The sequence below is a fragment of the Oncorhynchus mykiss genome, chromosome 24 (assembly GCF_057628025.1).
Source record: "Oncorhynchus mykiss isolate SJ-2025 chromosome 24, ASM5762802v1, whole genome shotgun sequence".
In the NCBI taxonomy this organism is placed as follows: domain Eukaryota; kingdom Metazoa; phylum Chordata; class Actinopteri; order Salmoniformes; family Salmonidae; genus Oncorhynchus; species Oncorhynchus mykiss.
Genome location: NC_143045.1, coordinates 9,998,247 through 10,022,605, shown reverse-complemented (window position 1 = coordinate 10,022,605; position 24,359 = coordinate 9,998,247). Strand labels below are relative to the sequence as shown.

Here is a 24,359-nt window from a genome sequence, read left to right as displayed (position 1 = left end):
AGGGAGTTTTTCCTAGCCACCGTGCTTCTACACCTGCATTGCTTGCTGTTTGGGGTTTTAGGCTGGGTTTCTGTACAGCACTTTGAGATATCAGCTGATGTACGAAGGGCTATATAAATACATTTGATTTGATTTGTTAAAAGTTAATTTGTGGAATTTTTTCCTTCTTAAAGCGTTTGAGCCAATCAGTTGTTTTGTGACAAGGTAGGGGTGGTATACAGAAGATAGCCCTATTTGGTAAAAGATCAAGACCATATCCACACTCCCTCAAATTGTTTGGAGAATATATCCTTTTTATTTTATTCAGCTATGTTCAATTGTATTCTTCATACTATAAAATAATGCCATGGAATTAACTAGTGTAGCCCACAGGCATATGACATAACCAGACCAGGGCCTAACATAAGGACAACTCAGAGAATGCTATTCTGTTCTTCTGAAATAAACTACATTTTCAAATCATGTTTCTTTAGACCTGTCTAAAATAAATCATGGATGTATTGTGAAGGTGTAGGCTATATTACATGGACTTTTTAAAATGTAGATGTTCCAAAGGTCTGCATCAGTAGCTTGTAGGCTATGTGTGGAAGTCAGGAGATGCTAAATGTGTTTCTTAATTAACCGTGAGACCGTCAGCGATTTGATTGACAATAACCGGCTGACAAAATGTCATGACCATCACAGCCCTAGGCATTGGTAGAAAACTGCTGCATTGCCATTCTTACCTCTAACAACCTTATAAGCTATGAATATGAAGCATTACTGTGTCAGGAACCGAAAACCCTGGTCTATTGCCAACTGTTCACCCCCCCCCCAAAAAAAATACATGCCATTAAGAACCAATAGTGAGGAATTGTTGACATCTATCAACTCGAAACATGTTTGGTCAGCAAGTCCCCTGCAGGGGAGGACAATCTTTTTGAATTGCCAACCAGTCAACTTATAGTCACTCTGCCAGTCAGGGAGGAGCAAAATGTAAGTATCTATTTTCTAAAATGAATTTTAGGAGTGCGAAACCTTTTCGTGGACTTAGTGTATATATTGCTTGAATCCAGACACTACTCCAGCTTAACGCCTTTTTGTCTACATTTTCCCCTTCTATTACCTACTGTGAAAAATATGGGGCATTACTTTGCGCTTGACCATCCTTTGTCAAGGTAATTGTCACCTCTCCTTGGAACATCAACACATCCGTCAACAGGGATTGGCACGGAGCCTTGACACCTGAATGGTGACGGAAGTACTAACCCACTTTTATTGCGTGGATACTTCACACCAAGTCCTTCACTGTACATTTCTCTTAGGAGCTGCTGGTGATAAGAGCATTCGGCACCTTGTGTCTGCCTCAAAGGTTTCACAATTGTCTGTTCCTGAATGTAGTGGAATGACTGAGGGTATCTTAAGGGGAAAAATAGTGATGCATTCGGTTCACCATCATATCTGTACACAGGTTCAGACCCTTCTCACCTCTCCACCCTACTTTTAACTTATGCATTATTCATGTAGGCTTCCTCAGCATTTCGACCAGGAAAGAGAGATGTAAAATGTAGGCATCTTCTTCCACAAGATATAGTAGGTCTATATGATAATATTCAACCAATAATTAATGGTCTGTAGATCCAGGAATAACAACTACACTAAATCAGTCATGTTAGTACACTATAAATGTGTCCTCTAGGGGATGCTAGGAATAAAATTAGTTATTGGTTCTTACATTTAGATGTAGAGCAGCTATTTTAAAAAAAATAATCCTGATTTCACTTTGCACATCTATACTGTCCTGTTCTTTACTAGCTTAACTCAAACACAGAGATTCAATCAGGAAGGCTATTTAAAACTTTTAAACCACTTTTTTCTTTGTCATTAAACATTAAATGAAAATGGAAACGCTATGAAGATGACAACAGGTTTCTAAGTGACCCACAGAGACTTCTGTTCCTCCATCTCTTTTCTCCCGGAGAAAAACGTGCCATTACCACGTCTCCCCGTCGTAAATAATTGGCATGAAGCAACTTTTATGTAGTCTCATCAGAAGACTTCCAAAAAATAATGAATTCCATCTGTCCTCCATGAAAGTAGTTTACATATCATATTGATATGCAAGTTTAAGGCATAAGGAAAAGCAGAAAGAAACCCACAAGAGCTTAGGAGAAATGAGGCTGTGCTCCAGATGACTGGTTTTAATTAGGAGGAATGTTGAACTGGATGAAGTTTATGTTAACTGATTTCCCTCTTTAATCAGTTCTAATCTCCAGTCATTTTCACAGCACAATACATTTTCGTTCATAAAGTCAAATTAATAAGTAAGAATATAGCTGCTCCTTCAAAAGCATCTTTGGTTAAGTCTGTAAGTGCCTCCGATATGTTTCTTATTTATTTTTTATTTATTTTTTTTACCCCCTTTTTCTCCCCAATTTCATGGTATCCAATTGTTGTAGTAGCCTACTATCTTGTCTCATCGCTACAACTCCCGTACGGGCTTGGGAGAGACGAAGGTTGAAAGTCATGCGTCCTCCGATACACAACCCAACCTAGCCGCACTGCTTCTTAACACAGCGCGAATCCAACCCGAAAGCCAGCCGCACCAATGTGCCGGAGGAAACACCGTGTACCTGGCAACCTTGGCTAGCGCGCACTGCGCCCGGCCCGCCACAGGAGTCGCTGGTGCGCGATGAGACAAGGACATCCCTACCGACCAAGCCCTCCCTAACCCGGACAACGCTAGGCCAATTGTGCGTCGCCCCATGGACCTCCCGGTCGCGGCCGGTTACGCAAACCCAGAGTCTCTGATGGCACAGCTGGCGCTGCAGTACAGCGCCCTTAACCACTGCGCCACCCGGGAGGCCCCCGATATGTTTCTTGCTTATTATATCTGTTCCTCTGGAGAGGCCAAGCATTCAGGCCCACAATTGCAATGAAAATCCCTTGATATACCTTCATTTTAAAAAAAAATTGATTGATCATTAATGGGAGTAATGAGTAAGACTTGGTCATAGCATAAAGAGGGTTCACATAGTCAGCCAAGACACCTGATCCACTTCGGGAAAGAAAGAGAAAGCCAGGCTTGTGTGTGAGAGAGAAGGAAGTGAAGTAAGAGAGAGTGAGGTGGCGAGAGAGAGAGAGTGAGGTGGCGAGAGAGAGAGAGTGAGGGGGCGAGAGAGAGAGAGAGTGAGGGGGCGAGAGAGAGAGAGAGTGAGGGGGCGAGAGAGAGAGAGTGAGGGGGCGAGAGAGAGAGAGAGTGAGGGGGCGAGAGAGAGAGAGAGTGAGGGGGCGAGAGAGAGTGTGAGGGGGCGAGAGAGAGCGAGTGAGGGGGAGAGAGAGAGTGAGGGGGAGAGAGAGAGTGAGGGGGAGAGAGAGAGAGAGAGTGAGAGAGAGAGAGAGAGAGAGAGAGAGAAACAAAGGAGTAAACAAGAAAGCAGCTAACGAGGGAAAGAAAGATGCAGAGAGAGAGATAGAGAAAGAAGGAGTAACTTTTAGATGAGACATCAGGAGAATTACAGGGGTGTACAGTGCATTAAGAAAGTATTCAGACTCTTGACCTTTTCCACAATTTGTTACGTTACAGCTTTATTCTAAAATGGATAAAAAATACTGTATATATATAAATCCTCATCAATCTACACCCCATAGTGGCGAAAATATACCCCATAAAAAATGTAATTATGACACATAAGTATTCAGACCCTTTACTAGTACTTTGTTGAAGCACCTTTGGCAGCGATTACAGCCTTGGGTCTTATTGGGTATGATGCTACAAGATTTGAACACCTATATTTGGGGAGGTCCTCCCATTATTCTCTGAAGATCCTCTCAAGCTCTGTCAGGTTGGATGGGGAGCGTCTATGCACAGTTATTTTCAGGTCTTTTCGGAGATGTTCGATCGGGTTCAAGTCCGGGCTCTGGTTGGGCATCTCAAGGACATTCAGAGACCCAATGCCACTCCTGCATTGTTTTGGCTGTGTGCTTAAGGTTGTCATCCTGTTTGAAGGTAAACCTTTGACCGAGTCTGAGGTCCTGAGCGCTCTGGAGCAGGCTTTCATCAAGGATCTTTCTCTGTACTTTGCTCCGTTCATCTTTCCCTCAATCCTGACTAGTCTCCCAGTCCCCACAGCATGATGCTGGCACCACTATGCTCCACAAAATGTGGAAAAATTCAAGGGGTCTGAATCATTTCCTAATGCACTGTATGAGCCAAATGAGTGGAGGGTGAGGGAGAGAGCGAGAGAGAGAGCGAGAGAGAGAGAGAGATAGTGTAACATATGGTGGTTTATCTTCGATGTAATGGGGCTATTTTGCTTCCACTGGTGCACTTGCTAAGGCCAACGGCATCATGAATGTTACCCAGAACCAAGACATTTTAGCCAAAAACCTGGTTGCCTCTGCCAGGGGGTTGAAACTTGGCTGCAAGTGGATCTTCCAGCAAGACAATAACCCCAAGCTTAGATCAAAATCCACAAAGAAATGGTTCATTGACCACAAAATCAACATTTCGTAATGGCCACCTCACTCTCCAGACTTGAACTCCATTGAAAACCTGCAGTTTGAATTGAAGAGGGCAGTCCATAAGCGCAGACAAAGGATATCAAGGTTCTGGAAAGATTCCATATGGAGGATTGGTCTAAGATCATTCCCAATGTGTTCTCCAACTTCATAAAACATTTTAGAAAAAGGCCCAGTGCCAATATACTTCCAGATGAGGAATTGAAAACTACTGAAAACAGTGGTGTCAGTCATTTTGACCCTTACCTTTGAGAGAAAAAAAAGATTACTTGTTAAAGAATATGCAATATACAGTGTAGCTCAGAAATTTTAATTCTTTATTTTATATAGTCATTTTTGCTCCATCTTTATCAAGGGTGTCAATCATTTCTGACCCAACCGTAGCTTCCTCTGTCACTACAGGAGATGCAAACAGATATCTTGTCTTTGTTAGTTTCTTGACACGGCCAGTTAATTCTTTGGTGTATGATACCACTCCACGGTAAATCCTAGTGACTCTTTTCTTCATTTCATCCGGTGTTTATATAGCAGATATGATTGTAGTTTTGCTATATGTACTGTATGTAGAATGATGGGGTGGATTTAATTTTTTTGGACTACCTTATTAGAAAGTGAGAACAGTGCACTTTAAAAGGTAGATGGAATGTTAGCAGTTGACTTAGGTTTAGGGATAGAGAGTCACTTATATTTTGTGTTGAAATCTTCCTGACCTTTCCCGGGTGCAGTTTGAATGAAGGCAATGTAAAGCAATATGGTTTCTACTCTGACCAGGTGAGGCGATATCACAGAGACCCTGAGGGCTGTGTGTTCTTCACATAAACCAATACTTTTTTTCTCGCTTCAGCTGACTGCCGTTCAAGCTACAGTATATACCTGTGATGTTTACAAATAGGATTACTCCCAGTTTCCCACAAAAGTCTCCCCGAAATACCATTAAATCCATGGGTGAGTGTCCTAAAGCAGCCGGGGAGTTTGATACACTGGTCCCGCCGTATAACCTTTTCATGTCCCGCTTAAGCAGCTCCCTTATCTAAATGAGCAGAGCATCCTCCCCATCCAGCATGGCGTATCCATTTTCCCCAGAACACACTCATACATTGGGACCGGAGCACACAGGGAGCATGCAAGGGCTCAACAGAGGCGGGGGGCAAAGAAATTAAATGCACTGTAAATATACCGTAGTATTTGGCCATTAATAATAACAGCAAATAACGCTGAGAGCACAGTGGTAGACCACTAGAAGAAGCAATGATGATTTGCAACTGCATTCATCGACCTGGCCAAGGCTTTCGACTCTGTCAATCACCACATTCTTATCGGGAGACTCAACAGCCTTGGTTTCTCAAATGACTGCCTCGCCTGGTTCACCAACTACTTCTCAGACAGAGTTCAGTGTGTCAAATCGAAGGGTCTGTTGTCCAGACCTCTGGCAGTCTCTATGGGGGTGCCACAGGGTTCAATTCTCGGGCCAACTCTCTTCTCTGTATACATCAATGATGTCGCTCTTGCTGCTGGTGATTCTCTGATCCACCTCTACGCAGACGACACCATTTTGTATACTTCTGGCCCTTCTTTGGACACTGTGTTAACAACCCTCCAGACGAGCTTCAATGCCATACAACTCTCCTTCCGTGGCCTCCAACTGCTCTTAAATGTAAGTAAAACTAAATGCATGCTCTTCAACCGATCGCTGCATATACCTGCCCGCCCATCCAGCATCACTACTCTGGACGGTTCCGAATATATGGACAACTACAAATACCTAGGTGTCTGGTTAGACTGTAAACTCTCCTTCCAGACTCACATTAAGCATCTCCAATCCAAAATTCAATCTAGAATCGGCTTCCTATTTTGCAACAAAGCATCCTTCACTCATGCTGCCAAACATACCCTCGTAAAACTGACTATCCTACCGATCCTTGACTTCGGCGATGTCATTTACAAAATAACCTCCAACCCTCTACTCTACTAAATTGGATGCAGTCTATCACAGTGCCATCCGTTTTGTCACCAAAGCTCCATATACCACCCACCACTGCGACCTGTATGCTCTCGTTGGCTGGCCCTCACTTCATATTCGTCGCCAAACCCACTGGCTCCAGGTCATCTATAAGTCTTTGCTAGGTAAAGCCCTGCCTTGTCTCAGCTCACTGGTCACCATAGCAGCACCCACCCATAGCACACGCACCAGCAGGTATATTTCACTGGTCACCCCCAAAGCCAATTCCTCATTTGGCCGCCTTTCCTTCCAGTTCTCTGTTGCCAATGACTGGAACGAACTAGAAAATCCACTGAAGCTGGAGACTCATATCTCTCTCACTAACTTTAAGCACCAGCTGTCAGAGCAGCTCACAGATCACTGCACCTGTACATAGCCCATCTGTAAATAGCCCATCAAACTACCTCAACTAGCCTACCTGGTTAAATAAAGGTGAAAAAACAAATTGAAAAAAAAAGACCTTCAAAAATATTAAGGCAAAACATGCAGTAAATCTAAGCAAGGTGAAGTGCCACATGTATAATTTACGAGCTAATATTCCACATAACAAGTTGCATTTGAATAACTGAATACATGCAAAGAGTTACGAGTAGGGATGTGACAAATAGAAACACATTCTTTATGTTTAAATTGGCCATTTTCTTTTCTTGGTTTCCCGTTAAAACTTTAACAAAAATGAATACAATTTCACAATGCAGCAATGGTTTAGGTCTCACGGTGCATCCCTTTCAGATGGTTAAGCATCGTACCCGTACTACCATTACTGTTCCTTAATTCCACCTCGCAGTTTGCATTTCCTTCTCATTTAACTTCTCAAAGTATTGAAATACCGGAATTTCCTGCTGTCACTTGACTTTCTCTGCCATTTTTCCAACTGTTAACGACAATGATGTGGTGGTGGAGAGTCGACATAATTGATTCCTCGACTCCTTGTATTTCGTCTCCCGGTGTCATCTCCCATTTCTGAGTGTCAAGATTTATACGATTCAGTATTTTTGGAATTGAGGAGACTGATTAGTTGCCGTACTTCCAAGAACACAAACATCTTTCATAGCGGGCTAGCCAAGGATGAAAAGAGAGGGGAGGGGCACAGTATAGGCATCTCAGCAACCAGGCAGACAGAGTCAGAGCCGTGTGCTAGGCCTTTTTAATGGCAATCAAAAGCTGTATCTCTCAATGGAATGCTGTATCTTGCCATTTCTTGCCTTGCAATGTCTCGCAATTTCAGTAAAGCAGGGCATATCATCAATGAATAGGCAAGGATACTCTATACACAACAGACTGAAGACTGAACACACACTTGCATCATTAGCAAAGAGAAAGAGCAGGGGTGTAATCATTATTCCAAACAGTTTCAAAACTAAATATTTTGTAACAGAAACAAGAGTTTCTATTGGACAAATGTTGGTACCGTTTCAGACATAATCAGCGTAATGAATACAAACCAGGCGGGGTGAGAGGAGGGGGCAGGAAAATAGAATCGTGATGTGCATATGTCTCATATCCCTCGCAAATTCACCAAAGTAGCCTAAAGTTCACCTCTTCCTCTCTCGTTTTATTTAAATTACACAACTTTCCCCAGGCCTTTGTAGGCTATCGTCTAGTTATGCTATAACATGGAAAATTATATGTTTTGTGATAACTGCACTGTGATTTAAATTGTGGGGGGGATAATAGGGGCATTTGAGCGGTTCTGGACTGGTTCCAACCAATATTTCTAAGTACAGTGCACTCTGTGAACGGACCAACATCAATTGCTAACACTCCCTAAAAGCGCTAGTTGTTCTGATTAATAATCACTATTGAAAGTGCAGCTGTGGGGTTCACCGACACAAGATATCGGCTATTTGCATAGGGAGTGACATCACATTTTCTGGCCTATCCAGACAAAGGAACAATTTCCTGTGCCTGTGGACCTCGTAGCTGAGCTTGCAATAGATCATATGAAATGGGACAGTCTAACGGATGCAACAATTCATAGCGTATAATTGAAACAAAACCCCTTTCTCTTGGTCACAGATGGACGAAATCACGTTGCGCTTGAGGCGGAAGCTGTAACAAGTCTGCACACATTTGAATGGTGTCTCTGTGTTGTTCAGTGGGTGTCTGAACAACACAGAGAAAAGAAAAAGTATCCGTCGTCAGTTATATGAAATGGTCCCAATATTGTACAGTCACTAAGTATGATCATATTTATTTTACAGTTGTAAGAAAGGTGAAATCTTATAGTAAGTCATTTATTATTTGATTGTTATTATATTTTGAAAGCATTTCAGTCATTTCAAGCCCTACGGCCCCACTTTTGTTAAATAGGAAAATAATAATGTAATCGTTTCATAATATTTGTCCTATGTACTTGAGCTTGTGCCCTCAAAAGTGAGTACACCTCAGCAATGTATAACTATTTTTCTTTACCAGAGAGGTGAGTTCCAGACCGTTTTAAAACTATGCAGCATTACCAGTTATTGTTTATGGCCATCTCATGATTGGCTATGTCTACTTAGGCGGAAATGTACATTTTGCTCTAACGTTCAAGTGAAGAGAGTGCATACTATATTGTCGCAATTTTGAAAACATATGAATTTCTCTTTGATAAGATATGTATCTTAGTCAGTAATTGAAGCGGGAGCTGCTAAAGTAGTCCTATGGTAATTCACAAAAATCACGGCTTCCTATTAAAATAGATATAGTACTGTTCTCCTGATGCAAATTAAAATGCATTGATTTGATAGAAAGAAGAGGACACACAATCAATTGGTTATTGTTTTACAGCCATGGGAATAAGAAGTCATTTTCTCATAAGTTCTCTGATGCAAATGCCTACAAGGTTGACCACGAGACGGAAAAAATATGTCTGTAAGTAATATGCAAATCATGATGATAATCATGGTAAATTTTCACTGTGCAGACTAGTGCTAATTCAATCCTTGGACACGATGGCTAAGAGCCAGGGGCTATATCAAGGTTCTCAGAGTAAGATCAGGTCCCTCCTATTTGTGTAATCTTATTAATTATAATCTAATAGGCAAAACGGATCCTAAATCAACACTCCTACTCCTAGAAGCTTGATACATACGGCCCCAGGTGCTGGTCAGATCCAATACGGTTGCTAACGGGAATACCTTATGGTTCAGTGAAGCTTCATCCTGCTTGCAAAGACAAGCAAGAGGAAATTACAATAGCAAGTTTGTGCAAAAAGTTCCACAACTCTCAAAACTATGTTTGGGTTAGTAAGGTCATTTCAATAGTTTTGTCGATCACGTGCACTTCAAAGCAGCACATTGGAATAGTTTGACACGTACCGTAAAACTGTTCGCAGAGCTTTCAAATCTCCCCTGGTCTCAATTTACAGTAGATATCAACCATGTGGAATTTTGGACAGTTGGAAGCTATAATTATACTTTCATCAGTGAAATTAGCTTGGTCTGTAATCTGTGGCTTTGAGGACACTTACATCTCCCAATAGGAAATCTAGCGGTGTGATGATAGTTTAGGACTCATTAGCATGAAATTAAACCACTGTGTATAAATACAGTGAAAATAAGCCTTGCGATGTATCTAGTGTAAATGTTCATCAACACATGCAACTTGACTGTGTGATAGCTGAATGGGGTTTCTTCCTTACCTGTGATTGGTTAAATCAGAGGTGGGTGGAGTCACATGACCACGGATGGACACAAGGCGAAAGGCCAAGAACATGAAAAGAGAAAAGACAGAAGAGACGAGATTGTTAGATTAGACATTTTTGCAAAATGCAAATGAAAGATGAGATGACTGTTTGGACAGTTTTCAGTGGGCCGATATGACATAGCTGTGGCTTGTAAGGAAATTAGACTGCATTCCTACGCCCTTAGACTTGAGTGTTGCTATGTTGTTCTATATGATTGAGTGTAGTCAGTTAGCTATTACATTCAAAATACATACAAACATGCCACTTATTATTGTCTCACTGTACAAATGGGCTCGAAAGAGGGTTTGAATGGCCATTGTTCAATATTATTGAAACAACACGGAGAAGTGCCTCTCCTCAATAAAAAACCAAGGACAAGTGCTGTCGGACTGAAATTTGAAATGCATTGAGAGTGCCACAGCGATAGCCTGTGGCGTGCGGATAGAGCAGCAGTTTATCCTAGTATTTGACCATTTTTCATAAAGGTGCATGAAACACAGAAACCTGAATCCAGCATGATTGGAGTCCTTGATGATTTCCCAGAGTTCATTTCGGGGTCACATTTAGCTGGATAAGTCAAATTCCTTCCAATGGTGGACCGCGGTCCTGGTCCGGACCCAGAGAGGTGTCAATACGGACCGCACAACATCGCATTTTATAATAGTTCAATTATTTTTAGACAGCTTCAAAAATCAACCATGCGCAGCGGCCTCTCTAACTCAGCAACATCTATTTCGCTCTCTCTCGACGCCTTGCCCACCTCCACTAGTGCCCCGTCTAAGCCAATCGCGTGGTTATATGCTAATACAAGAGGCTGCGTCTTACCCAATCACATCAATGCAAATATCTGCGGAACCTTGGGACAAGCAGGCAGAAAGAAACAGAAATATCTATTAATATCACAGATAGGATCTTAGTTAAAAGTATCTTTGTTAATATGGCTTGTTAAAAAAAATGAAAAAGTTGATGCTGAAAACCGTTTATTCAAAGACGAGTGGACGGATAGGTATCTATTCATTCTCCCCGCAACTAGCACAAAACCAATGGGCCTGACATGCAGCAAGTCCGGAGGTGAGAACAAACAAGATTAACCAACTCAAATCCCATATGAGAGGTCCACCAAAGTCTTTCACAATTCCCCGACAGCCCAACAACATGCAATTGAGTGTTCACTGAGGATAGCTTGGGTTTCGGGAAAACATTTTTAAAAAAATGTTTTCATTTTCTGACGCTGAGATGGTAAAAGGATGCATGTGTGAAGTTGCTGACACCTTGCTTGAAGGTAAATAAAAATATGAACTCAGGGAAATATCAAAACAGATCCCACAGCAATGAGGAGAACTGAAATATTAGCTGAAGATTTAACTTCACAACTTGACGAGGCCATTCAGAATGCACCATGCATTTCATTAGCTGTGGATTAATCAACAGATAACACTGATAACACAGCTTCTGGTGTTTGTCAGATTGTATAATGAAACAAAGAAGGAATTCTGTGAGGAGCTGTTGGGTTGAACACATCTAGAAGCAAACACACGGGAATAGGATATCCATGAGACCATCAAAGGGATGCTGACAAAAAGAGGGCTAGATCTGAAGACCGTAGTCTCCATCACCACAGATGGATCCCCAGCCACGATAGTAAGAGGGCGGGACTGGTTGCATGTTCGAAAGAGGACATTTCATTTAATTGTATTTATTTAGCCAGGATAGTCCACTCAGTAACATGTGCCACTGTTTTCCAGGGAGTCCTGGGGGCACCCTGACCTTACATCACTGCGTCATCCATCAATCTGTCCTGTGTGCCAGTTTGGGAAAAGAGTATTCTGAGGTCATGATAATGATGATGAAACTGAACAGCATCTCTACAACACCACCTGCTACGAGGCTTTCTGACAGAGGCCAATGCCAGTTTTGATGACTTACTACTGCACAACAATGTCAGAGGGTTCAGTGAAGGCAGGGTTTTGGAATGCTTTTGGGACATTCGTTATGAAATCAAAGCTTTCCTTTCAGGTCAAAAGAGTGACAAGGCAACTGAGTTTTCAGAGTTTTTGGAAGATGAGGAGAATATGGAAACAGTTGCATTTTTGACAGACATTACATCACACTTTAATGAACTGAACTTTAAGTTGCAGGGACAGGACAACACAGTGTGTGATATTTTAACAGCTGTCCAGGCTTTCTAGACAAAATTTGAGCTTTTCAAGAATGCTCTCCTGGAAGAATTGTCCGCTTCCCAAATCTGCAAACGTGCAAACGCAGGGAGACAAAGATGTTTCAACCATTTTGATTCAATCCAGAAGCTTAGAGAACTTGCACTCCTTCGCCTTGCGTTTGAGGATGCCCCACAGATGCTCAACAGGGTTTAGGTCTGGAGACATGCTTGGCCAGTCCATCACCATTACCCTCAGCTTCTTTAGCAAGGCAGTGGTCATCTTGGAGGTGTGTTTGGGGTCATTATCATGTTGGAATACTGCCCTGCGACCCAGTCTCCGAAGGGAGGGGGATCATGCTCTGCTTCAGTATGTCACAGTACATGTTGGCATTCATGGTTCCCTCAATGACCTGTATCTCCCCAGTGAGGGCAGCACTCATGCAGCCCCAGACCATGACACTCCCACCACCATGCTTGACTGTAGGCAAGACACACTTGTCTTTGTACTCCTCACCTGGTTGCCGCCACACACGCTTGACACCATCTGAACCAAATAAGTTTATCTTGGTCTTATCTGATGTGCACCCATGACCAGCTCTGAAACCAGATTGCATAGCAGAGAAGGTATGGTGAGATTCGAAATGGTCGGTAATCTGTTTGTTGACTTGGCTTTCGAAGACCTTAGAAAGGCATGGTAGGATAGATATAGGTCTGTAGCAGTTTGGGTCAAGAGTGTCACCCCCTTTGAAGAGGGGGATGACCGCAGCTGCTTTCCAATCTTTGGGAATCTCAGACGACACGAAAGAGAGGTTGAACAGGCTAGTAATAGGGGTGGCAACAATTTTGGCAGATAATTTTAGAAAGAAAGGGTCCAGATTGTCTAGCCCGGCTGATTTGTAGGGGTCCAGATTTTGCAGCTCATTCAGAACATTAGCTGAGCAGATTTGGGAGAAGGAGAAATGGAGAAGGCTTGGGCGAGTTGTTGTGGGGGGTGCAGTGCTGTTGACCGGGGTAGGAGTAGCCAGGTGGAAAGCATGGCCAGCCGTAGAAAAATGCTTATTGAAATTCTCAATTATGGTGGATTTATCAGTGGTGACAGTGTTTCCTATCTTCAGTGCAGTGGGCAGCTGGGAGGAGGTGTTCTTATTCTCCATGGACTTTACAGTGTCCCAGAACTTTTTTGAGTTAGTGTTGCAGGAAGCAAATTTCTGCTTGAAAAAGCTAGCCTTGGCTTTTCTAACTGCCTGTGTATAATGGTTTCTAGCTTCCCTGAACAGCTGCATATCACGGGGGCTGTTCGATGCTAATGCAGAACGCCATAGGATGTTTTTGTGTTGGTTAAGGGCAGTCAGGTCAGGGGAGAACCAAGGGCTATATCTGTTCCTGGTTCTAAATTTCTTGAATGGGGCATGTTTATTTAAGATGGTTAGGAAGGAATTAAAAAAATATATCCAGGCATCCTCTACTGACGGGATGAGATCAATATCCTTCCAGGATACCCCGGCCAGGTCGATTAGAAAGGCCTGCTCGCTGAAGTGTTTCAGGGAGCGTTTTACAGTGATGAGTGGAGGTTGTTTGACCGCTGACCCATTACGGATGCAGGCAATGAGGCAGTGATCGCTGAGATCTTGGTTGAAAACAGCAGAGGTGTATTTAGAGGGCAAGTTGGTTAGGATGATATCTATGAGGGTGCCCGTGTTTAAGGCTTTGGGGAGGTACCTGGTAGGTTCATTGATAATTTGTGTGAGGTTGAGGGCATCAAGTTTAGATTGTAGGATGGCTGGGGTGTTAAGCATGTTCCAGTTTAGGTCGCCTAGCAGCACAAGCTCTGAAGAAAGATGGGGGGCAATCAGTTCACATATGGTGTCCAGAGCACAGCTGGGGGCAGAGGGTGGTCTATAGCAGGCGGCAACGGTGAGAGACTTGTTTTTAGAGAGGTGGATTTTTAAAAGTAGAAGTTCAAATTGTTTGGGTACAGACCTGGATAGTAGGACAGAACTCTGCAGGCTATCTTTGCAGTAGATTGCAACCCCGCCCCCTTTGGCAGTTCTATCTTGTCTGAAAATGTTGTAGTTTGGAATTAAAATGTCTGAATTTTTGGTGGTCTTCCTAAGCCAGGATTCAGACACAGCTAGAACATCCGGGTTGGCAGAGTGTGCTAAAGCAGTGAATAGAACAAACTTAGGGAGGAGGCTTCTAATGTTAACATGCATGAAACCAAGGCTATTACGGTTACAGAAGACGTCAAAAGAGAGCGCCTGGGGAATAGGAGTGGAGCTAGGCACTGCAGGGCCTGGATTCACCTCTACATCGCCAGATGAACAGAGTAGGAGTAGAATAAGGGTGCAGCTAAAAGCAATAAGAATTGGTCGTTTAGAACGTCTGGAACAGAGAGTAAAAGGAGGTTTCTGGGGTTGATAAAATAGCATCAAGGTATAATGTACAGACAAAGGTAAGGTAGGATGTGAATACAGTGGAGGTAAACCTAGGTATTGAGTGATGAAGAGAGAGATATTGTCTCTAGAAACATCATTGAAACCAGGAGATGTCATTGCATGTGTGGGTGGTGGAACTAATAGGTTGGATAAGGTATAATGAGCAGGACTAGAGGCTCTACAGTGAAATAAGCCAATAAACACTAACCAGAACAGCAATGGACAAGGCATATTGACATTAAGGAGAGGCATGCTCAGTCGAGTGATCAAAAGGGTCCAGTGAGTGGACAGGTTGGTTGGGGTTCACGGCGATTTAGACAGCTAAATCGGTAGCAAGCTAGCATAGGAGCAAGCTAGCATAGGATGGAGGTCTGTTATTAGCCAACTCTTGCGTTCCGTCAGTAGATTAGTGGGTTTCCGTGTGGTAGAGGGGATTAATCCAAATCACACAACAACAACAAAAATAAAAACAATAAATATAGTTATAGAGGCCCAAGAAGAAAAATAAATAAATAAATTAAAATAAAAGTTGTCCGATTGTCTATTCAGATAGCAGCCGATAAGATAGCCAACGGCTAGCAGGCAGCAGATGGGCGCCCAGGCAACGTTGCGCCGGAGGAGCCAGCCGGACAATTCCCTCGGGTAGACAACGTCGGCAGTCCAGTCGTGAAGGCCCGGTGGGGCTCCGCGTAGGCAGCAAAACGGGTCCAGATAGGTGACTGCAGCCCAGGAGTGATTGATGGAACTCTTCAGCTGGCTAGCTCCGGAACAATTTATGTTAGCTCCGGAATCGACGAAAGCCGATAGTCACACGGATAGCAGCTAGCTAGCTGCGAGATCCAGGCATGGACGTCCAGAGCCAGCGGCCGAAATCCAGGGACATGCAGAGAAAAATTGGTCCGATATGTTCCGCTCCGAGCCGCGCTGCGCTGCACCGCGCCGTACAAAACTGGCGATAGATTATCGAGCCAAAGGACAGCCGATGACCATAGACCGTGGTCAGCTGAGTACCAACGATTAGCCAGTAAATAAGCTAACTAGCTTCTGAACTAGCCCCTGAACCAGCTTCAGAGTAGCTTCTGGACCAGCTTCTGGCTAGCTCCCGGCTAGCTTCTGGCTAATTTCTGGCTAGCCTCTCGGAGGATCACAGATCTGAGGTAAATAATACTTTTTTATATAAATATAAATTGGTGAAGCGGATTGCAGGAGAGTGTTCTGAAGATGAGTTTTTGGAAAATTAAAAATGTATGTGAAAAAAAAAAAGAAAAAGTTGTAAATATATATATACGGGACACGACAGGACGAGGACAAAAATACGTCTGAACTGCTATGCCATCTTGGGGGAAGATTGTTGTTAATTGTTAATTTGTAAATGACAATTGTAGCTGGAAACGGCAGATTCTTTATGGAATATCTGCATTGGCTTACAGAAGCCTATTATCAGCAACCATCACTCCTGTGTTCCAATGGCACATTGTGTTAGCTAATCCAAGTTTATCAATTTAAAAGGCTAATTGATCATTAGAATACCTTTTGCAATTATGTTAGCACAGCTGAAAACGTTTGTGCTGATGAAAGAAGCAACAATCTGTCCTTCTTTAGACTAGTTGAGTATCTGGAGCATCAGCATTTGTGGGTTCGATTACAGGCTCAAAATGGCTAGAAACAAAGGCCTGTCTTCTGACACTTGTCAGTATATTCTTGTTCTGAGAAATGAAGGCTATTCCATGCGAGAAATTGACAAGAAACTGAAGATCTAGTACAACGCTATGTATTATTCCCTTCACAGAACAGTGCAAACTGGCTCTAATCAGAATAGAAAGAGGAGTGGGAGGCCCCGTTGCACAACTGAGCAAGAGGACAAGTACATTAGAGTGTCTAGTTTGAGAAACAGACGCCTCACAAGTCCTCAACTGGCAGCTTCATTAAATAGTACCCACAAAACACCAGTCTCAACGTCAACAGTGAAGAGGCGACTCCGGGATGCTGCAAAGAAAAATACATATCTCAGACTGGCCAATAAAAAGAAAAGATTAAGATGGGCAAAGGAACATAGACATCTGCCTAGAAGGCCAGCGTCCCGGAGTCGCCTCTTCACTGTTGACGTTGAGACTGGTGTTTTGTGGGTACTATTTAATGAAGCTGCCAGTTGAGGACTTGTGAGGCGTCTGTTTCTCAATCTAGATTCACATATGTACTTGTCCTCTTGCTCAGTTGTGCACCGGGGCCGCCCATTGCTAGAGGCGTCGCTACAGACCCTGGTTCGATTCCAGGCTGTATCACATCCGGCCATGCTGGCCCAGGATCGCCCAGACTACGGTTTGGCCAGGGTAGGCCGTCATTGTAAATAAACATTTGTTCTTAACTGACTTGCCTCATTAAACATTTTTTTTAAAAAATGTAAATAATAGTTGGGTTCCCCTGGACTACAGTATGCAATGTTTGGAGTACTACACAATATTAGTTTACACAGAGTGGGTGAAAACACGCACACAGACAAAAAGACAGACACACACCTTCCGTTCATCAGCTGCTATATAAATTGCCCTAGTGTCATCATCAGGAGAACCCTGGTGAATTAAATGGTGTGAATGTGCGCACCCCGAGACAGAGAAAAGGAACATTAACCACGATAAGAGACTTATTTCCTGGGGCCACGACACCACAATGTGATGAACAGCCCCAGCCGGCAGATGACTTCTCTGTGGTATAGCTCACATTTCCTGAATGCTTTCGTCGATAGCTTTAACCTTTCGATCCTTCACATCTCATCTTCAGGGCCCAGTAGCGATTGAAATGGCAGTGATTCTCTGCCGCTGATTTCCTGGTATCTGTGAGGTGAAATCTGTTTAATTGGAGATACTAGTCATGCTACTGTGCTACATGGAGCCTGTCTCAAGGTAAATGACAGAGTATTGATTGGGAGGCTAAAAGCCTCAGGAGCGGTAGGTATCCTTGGGCAAGGTCAGAGACGAACGGCAGATCCAAGGTGCACTCTGCCTCAACGACCATTAGTCACTATTTGTGGGTTATAACATCATCAATAAACAACCCTGAGTTCCTAAATGAATGCTTAAAAGGCTTACTCCAGGCACTTCCCAATTGAATAACAACTTTTTATTTTATTTTTTATATATTCTCTGCATCCTTCAAAAACTCAGAAAACTGAGTTGCCTTGACACTCTTTTGCTCTGATAAGAAAGCTTTTATTTATTCCCGAATGTCCCAAAAGCATTCCAAAACCCTGCCTTTGCTGAGCCATCTGACATTGTTGTGCAGTAGTAAGTCATCAAACCTGGCATTAGCCTCTGCCAGAAAGCCATGTAGCAGGTGTTGTTGTAGGGATGATGTTGCTCTCAAAAGATTTTGGCAAACAACACATTGCCACAGATGTCTCAAGTTTTGTGGGAGCATGCAATTGTCATGTTGACTGCAAGAATGTCCACTAGAACTGTTGCCAGACAATTTGATGTTAATTTCTCTACCATAAGCCGCCTCCAACATCGTTTCAAAAATTTGGCAGTGCGTCCAACTGGCCTCACAACCACAGCCTACAACCAAAGAATGTCTGCAAAAACTGTCACGGAAGCTCGCCTGCGTGGTCATTGTCCTCACCAGGGTCTTGACCTGACTGCAGTTCGGCATTGTAATCGACTTCAGTGGGCAAATGCTCACCTTTAATGGCCACTGGTATGCTGGAGAAGTATGCTCTTCATGGATGAATACTGGTTTCAACTGTATCAGGCAGATGGCAGACCGATTTTTGCTATCTTCTGCAGTGTAATATATGAAAATGGCATTGTGTGGGCGAGCGATGTACTGATGTCAACGTTGTCAAACGAGTGACCCATGCTGGCGGTAGGGTTATGGTATGGGCAGGAATCTATGGACAACGAGCACAATTGCATTTTATCGATGGCAATTTGGATGCACAGAGATGCCGTGACGAGATCTCGAGGCCCATTGTCGTGCCATTCATCTGCCGTCATCACCTCATGTTTCAGCATGAAAATGCATAGCCATAAGCATGTTTGGGATGCTCTGGATCACCGTGTACGACAGTGTGTTCCAGTTCCCGCCAATATCCAGCAACTTCACGCAACCATTAAAGAGGAGTGGGACAACATTCCACAGGCCACAATCAGACTGATCAATTCTTTGCGAAGGAGAAGTGTCGCGCTACAAGAGGCAAATGGTTATCACAAAAGATACTGACTGGTTTTCTGATCCCTACCCATCTGTGACCAACAGATGCATATCTGTATTCCCACTCATGTGAAATCCATAGATTAGGGCCTAATTGTCATGTACTGTCATGTTGTGTCTTGTCTCTGTCCTTTCCCTTCACCCTGTCTCCCTCTGCTGGTCGTTGTTAGGTTACCTTTTCTCCCCCGCTTTCCCCCAGCTGTTCCTTGTCTCCTCTGACTACCCATTCACCCCGTTTCCCACCTGTTCCCTTTTTCTTCTTGCCACTCTTCCATAAAGGCCAGATTTGTGCAATATACGACTGATTGTTGTCCTATGGACAGAGTCTCCCACCTCAGCTGTAGATCTCTGCAGTTCATCCAGAGTGATCATGGGCCTCTTGGCTGCATCTCTGATCAGTCTTCTCCTTGTATGAGCTGAAAGTTTAGAGGGACGGCCAGGTCTTGGTAGATTTGCAGTGGTCTGATACTCCTTCCATTTCAATATTATCGCTTGCACAGTGCTCCTTGGGATGTTTAAAGCTTGGGAAATCTTTTTGTATCCAAATCCGGCTTTAAACTTCTTCACAACAGTATCTCGGACCTGCCTGGTGTGTTCCTTGTTCTTCATGATGCTCTCTGCGCTTTTAACGGACCTCTGAGACTATCACAGTGCAGGTGCATTTATACGGAGACTTGATTACACACAGGTGGATTGTATTTATCATCATTAGTCATTTAGGTCAACATTGGATCATTCAGAGATCCTCACTGAACTTCTGGAGAGAGTTTGCTGCACTGAAAGTAAAGGGGCTGAATAATTTTGCACGCCCAATTTTTCAGTTTTTGATTTGTTAAAAAAGTTTGAAATATCCAATAAATGTCGTTCCACTTCATGATTGTGTCCCACTTGTTGTTGATTCTTCACAAAAAAATACAGTTTTATATCTTTATGTTTGAAGCCTGAAATGTGCCAAAAGGTCGCAAAGTTCAAGGGGGCCGAATACTTTCGCAAGGCACTGTAAATAAGTAATTGAACAGTCTAAGAATAGTTACTGTGTATGCTTACACAGCGGTAATATTTCAAGTGTCACTCATGGCATTTTCTTTTCACTTCATATCAAGGAAATTCACCTTAAAATGGATTGTCAGTACAAACCAAATAACAACTGCAAAATGCCACATACAACCATAACAAAGGGGTGTCAACATGCATGCAGGCATAACTAAAGCTCACGCCCAATGGGAGGTAATACACCTTAATGTTTTCATAACTTCATCCATATGAGAGGGCAATGCATTTACAATAAATTACTCTCATATGAACATGTTAAAACACCTTCCACCAAAAAAGGGAACTGTTGGTGCATAAATTATTACGACAGGGCTGGTTGAGCTCATTCAGTTGAGTGTGGATAAACATTTCCATAAGACGGATGCATGAAAAGGTTAGTTTGGCTGACATATTGAACCCCTAAGGTTAATGAGCATGGCGGTGAAAAGGAATAAGTGCACCTGACATTTAATTATGTCTGATAGTCCTGCAGGGTTAATTCCATTTAGATCCCTGCGTACTGCAGCCAGAATGAAAGGTCCCCAGCCGTATCCTTTGTTTGTGAGTTACAGCTCGGAACACAATTCCAAAAGAATTACACATAAACTACTGGCACACTTCAAAAACAGTCCTACTATGTAGCACAGCACAGTTCCAAGCTGGATCCATGCCTACTGTTATGTTTGCCAATAAGATGGCGAGATTGTTTGAATAAAGCTCTTTATTTGTGTGTTAAATTAGCTTCTAATAGTTTGGCTTCAGTATCTCCACTGCCAATCGCTAGCTTCCTTGTCTTTAATTGAGTTGGACATCTACTTCGCACAAGGTTTGAATTATTGATCAGTGAACGCATTGATACACATCATATGCAGGTTTTCGCTGGCTGGAGAGGACATTAGATTCTATTCTGTGTCATTTTCTACAATCTTGTTCGAATTGGTTATGTCTTCACAAGACACTCCACTAACCTTCCATTCGACCATCGTATTGTTTCAATTCTACCTCAGGAATGGAAAGCTGTTCAAATCTGCAGGCAATCTGACAATGTTCATCTCAGAGACATCATCATCTTCTCTCTCAGTGAATACAGGTGCAGTGGAAGATGAGGCGAGAACATTGACAACCTGTTTCACTTTATAGATGCCACTCTAAACTAGACTTTCTATGTGATATAAGCCTATAGCAATCAGGGATCTGAATGGCCACATGTTCCATTTTTAATGCCACATGGGAATAATGATGCTCTGTACTCAAGCACCAACCCCCCCCCCCCCCCCCCGCACCCCACACACACACCCCAACTCCCCCCAATCAATCAGTCTGACAGCGCGACTCCAAGCCATTGGAGAGAAAAATATGAAGAAATCAATACATTGACGATGAACCCTAAAATAGCTACCCTGTGCTTTACCATCATGGTTAAACCATGTTTGGAAGTGTTTGGAGGTGCTCTGACGGGGAGAATGGAATAGTACAAGGTGTCCGCCAATTATCACCTGCAGGCCGGATGTTAATCTTAGGGGATTTCTCTCTCTCTCTCCGGGCAGCAGAGGAAGTAGTGGTTCAGGCACTGCAGTAGACTGCTACCCTCAGCGCCCGGGTCCTTCCTGCTGATATTCCCTACCCATCCCTCTGTGGACTCTATAATCAGCGGTCCCACGCACTGGTCCTATCAGCTACCCTGGGTTTATCTACAGGTTTACCCCATAAAGAAACTAGAGGAAGTGGGGGGTGGGGGTGGGAAAGAGTGGGCGTGAAAAGTAGAAGAGAAAAATGGAGGTGGGGATGAGGAAAGAGAAGACGGGAGATAAAGAGAGGGGGAGTGTCGGAGGGAGAGTGGATTAAAAGGGGGGAAGGGGTAGGAGAGGAGAGGCACCACACTGACAGCAGGAGCACATCACCCAACCCCCTCTGACACTACTAATCCTCCCCTCTGTTTAATAAAACATAACCCCCTTCCAACAATCGATAGAGTACCCAGAGTCCCTGAGATGCCACACACACACACACACACACACACACACACACACACACACACACACAGAAAGAAAAAGAGAGAGTGTTGAGGCCTGTTTTACATTCCACCCTATCCCCGGGTTAAGAGGAGAGGAAATGTGAGCAAAGGCATTCTGAAATACTTAATATCCTTTACTTTTTCTCTATTTTCTTACTGGAGTGGATCATCATTAACCAGCCTCCCCGGTTTACAATTGCTCCTCATTTTGATTTGGTGATTGTTAAAGTCGGAAGAAAACTGGTATCGCTGTCACCATACCTGAGAGCTCATCCTTTAACACTGATCCTAGAGAATGCTATTCTTAGTCATTTCAGAGAAATCTATGCTTGAGCAGATTTTCAGCCCAAGTCATTTTCAATCCCCCGTAAAGATAACCTCAATTACTTACGCTCCTTGCACAACCTAGGGTGCACACATCTCCACACATAGACTGCTGTTGTGTGATGCCGTACTGTCAATGAGAGAGAAGGAGATCAATGCATGGGGCCTCTGCACTGTCTACTATTGTCAAAGGGCAGTGCACAGAGGACCAGGGTGTCACTGTCTTTGCATAGGACATAGAGGGCTGAACTGAGCCATTGATACCCTCCGATATCCACAACGCCTGGGGAAACCTGTAAACAACCCGCCCTGCCCACTCCCTATATCGGTCTCTCTATCTTTCTCTCTCTGTTCCTCTATTTCTCTCTCTCCTTCTCTCCCTCTCTCACGTGCACACATACACCCACATGCACATCAACAACGGAAGACAGAGAACAGGATTTAAGTAAAGATTTGGCCTGACTAGACAAGATCACAAGAGAATGATTTGTGTGTCCTCCATTTTAAAGACAGGTCAACGCTGAGCCACAGTATAGTCCGTTCTGTTCTACAATAAGCACCTTTAAAAAAGTAGAACTGGATTATTAAATTGCCTAAAAAGAATGCCTTTCGATTATGTTATGGATTCATATGTACAGTATATGTTGGGTTAAATGGAGACGCTCCATAATTCATGTACTATGTATTATGGAGATAGTTATGATAATAGTAACCTACAGTAACATGTTCTCGAAAGGTTAAGAGTTTGCGGGTACGAATGTTCCTTTATACAGAAACAATTTAAATGGCATCGGTTTTTACAGAGAACTGTGTCGACCTTTTAGCTGTGGATTAGATCAACTGTGGAGAACTACATTGAACCAGTCAACCTGAAATGTAAAATCCAGTCAAAAGCCATGCTCACATTTTCACTGTTATAATAAACAGAATGAATGAATCCAAAATGATGAGTACTTCAGGGTTTAAATCAAGTATAGGCTGAGGCTTTCACTCTCTCTCTCTCTCTCTCTCTCTCTCTGTGTCTCGATGTTGGACCTACAAGGACAGAAAATAAATGATTAAATCAAGGGATTATGGATTTTGATGTATCAGCCCACCATTGGGTACGGTCATGGTGAAAACCCATCACCTGGGTATCCACCAAACCCAGAGGGTGTAAAGCTCTCTCGTTGACAAACAGGCCTGTCTTTATTGAAGACAGAGATTGATTACCGTCTCAAGGGAGCTATGAGCAATAAAGTTATTTCTAATTGAAACTTCAAAGAGGAACACAACCCCCCCACAGGACCTGTGCCCTCCGCTCGCACACACACACACACACACACACACACACACACATCCCTCACACAGTGACAATGACTACAAAAAAGCATATCGCATGAACAATGCACACCCTCGCCTGACGGACTCTCTGACATGGGAAGCTAGCCTTCCTCTTTTTTCTATATCTTCCTTCCCATCCTCTCTCGAAATTTCACTCTCTATCCCACCTCTCCCCTTTTTTTGTCTTTATTTCTTCCACACAGGGTGATCTCCTCCATGCTGAGGAGGAGGGTGTTCGCCTGTCTTGACCGGGCTAAACTCCTTAATCCCTGTGTGTGAGACCCTTCATGGTCATTAGTGAGAGGGAGGGCTGAGCGGTCGTTTCCCACCAACCATCAGGAGATCAAATGCCTCAAAAAACCCTCCAGGAGCAAAAAAGCACAGGCCGCCCGGCTGACAGTTTTAATGTTTTAATGTAGAATTACCCCCGAGGCACTTTACGTAACGGTATTGAAGACGCACACACGCTTGATGACATGTGCAATGTGCACAAGCAATGCATATATATTGACATTCATCGGCCTACCCACTCTGTCTCACAAGCACACAGCGAATATACTACAGTGCCTTGCAAAAGTATTCACCCTCCTTGGCGTTTTTCCTATTTTGTTGCATTACAACCTGTAATTTAAACTGATTTTTATTTGGATTTTATGTAATGAACATACACAAAATAGTCCAAATTGGTGAAGTGAAAT

The 24,359-nt window shown here is 43.3% G+C and overlaps 1 protein-coding gene and 1 pseudogene across 3 annotated transcripts in view; one reads left to right on the top strand and one right to left on the bottom strand.

Moving 5' to 3' along the window:
* The window catches only part of lsamp (limbic system associated membrane protein), a 1,014,422-nt gene that overhangs the window by 86,084 nt on the left and 903,979 nt on the right, over positions 1-24,359 (bottom strand). The window lies entirely within an intron of this gene.
* On the top strand, positions 11,739-23,909 carry LOC149972359 (protein ZBED11-like; annotated as a pseudogene).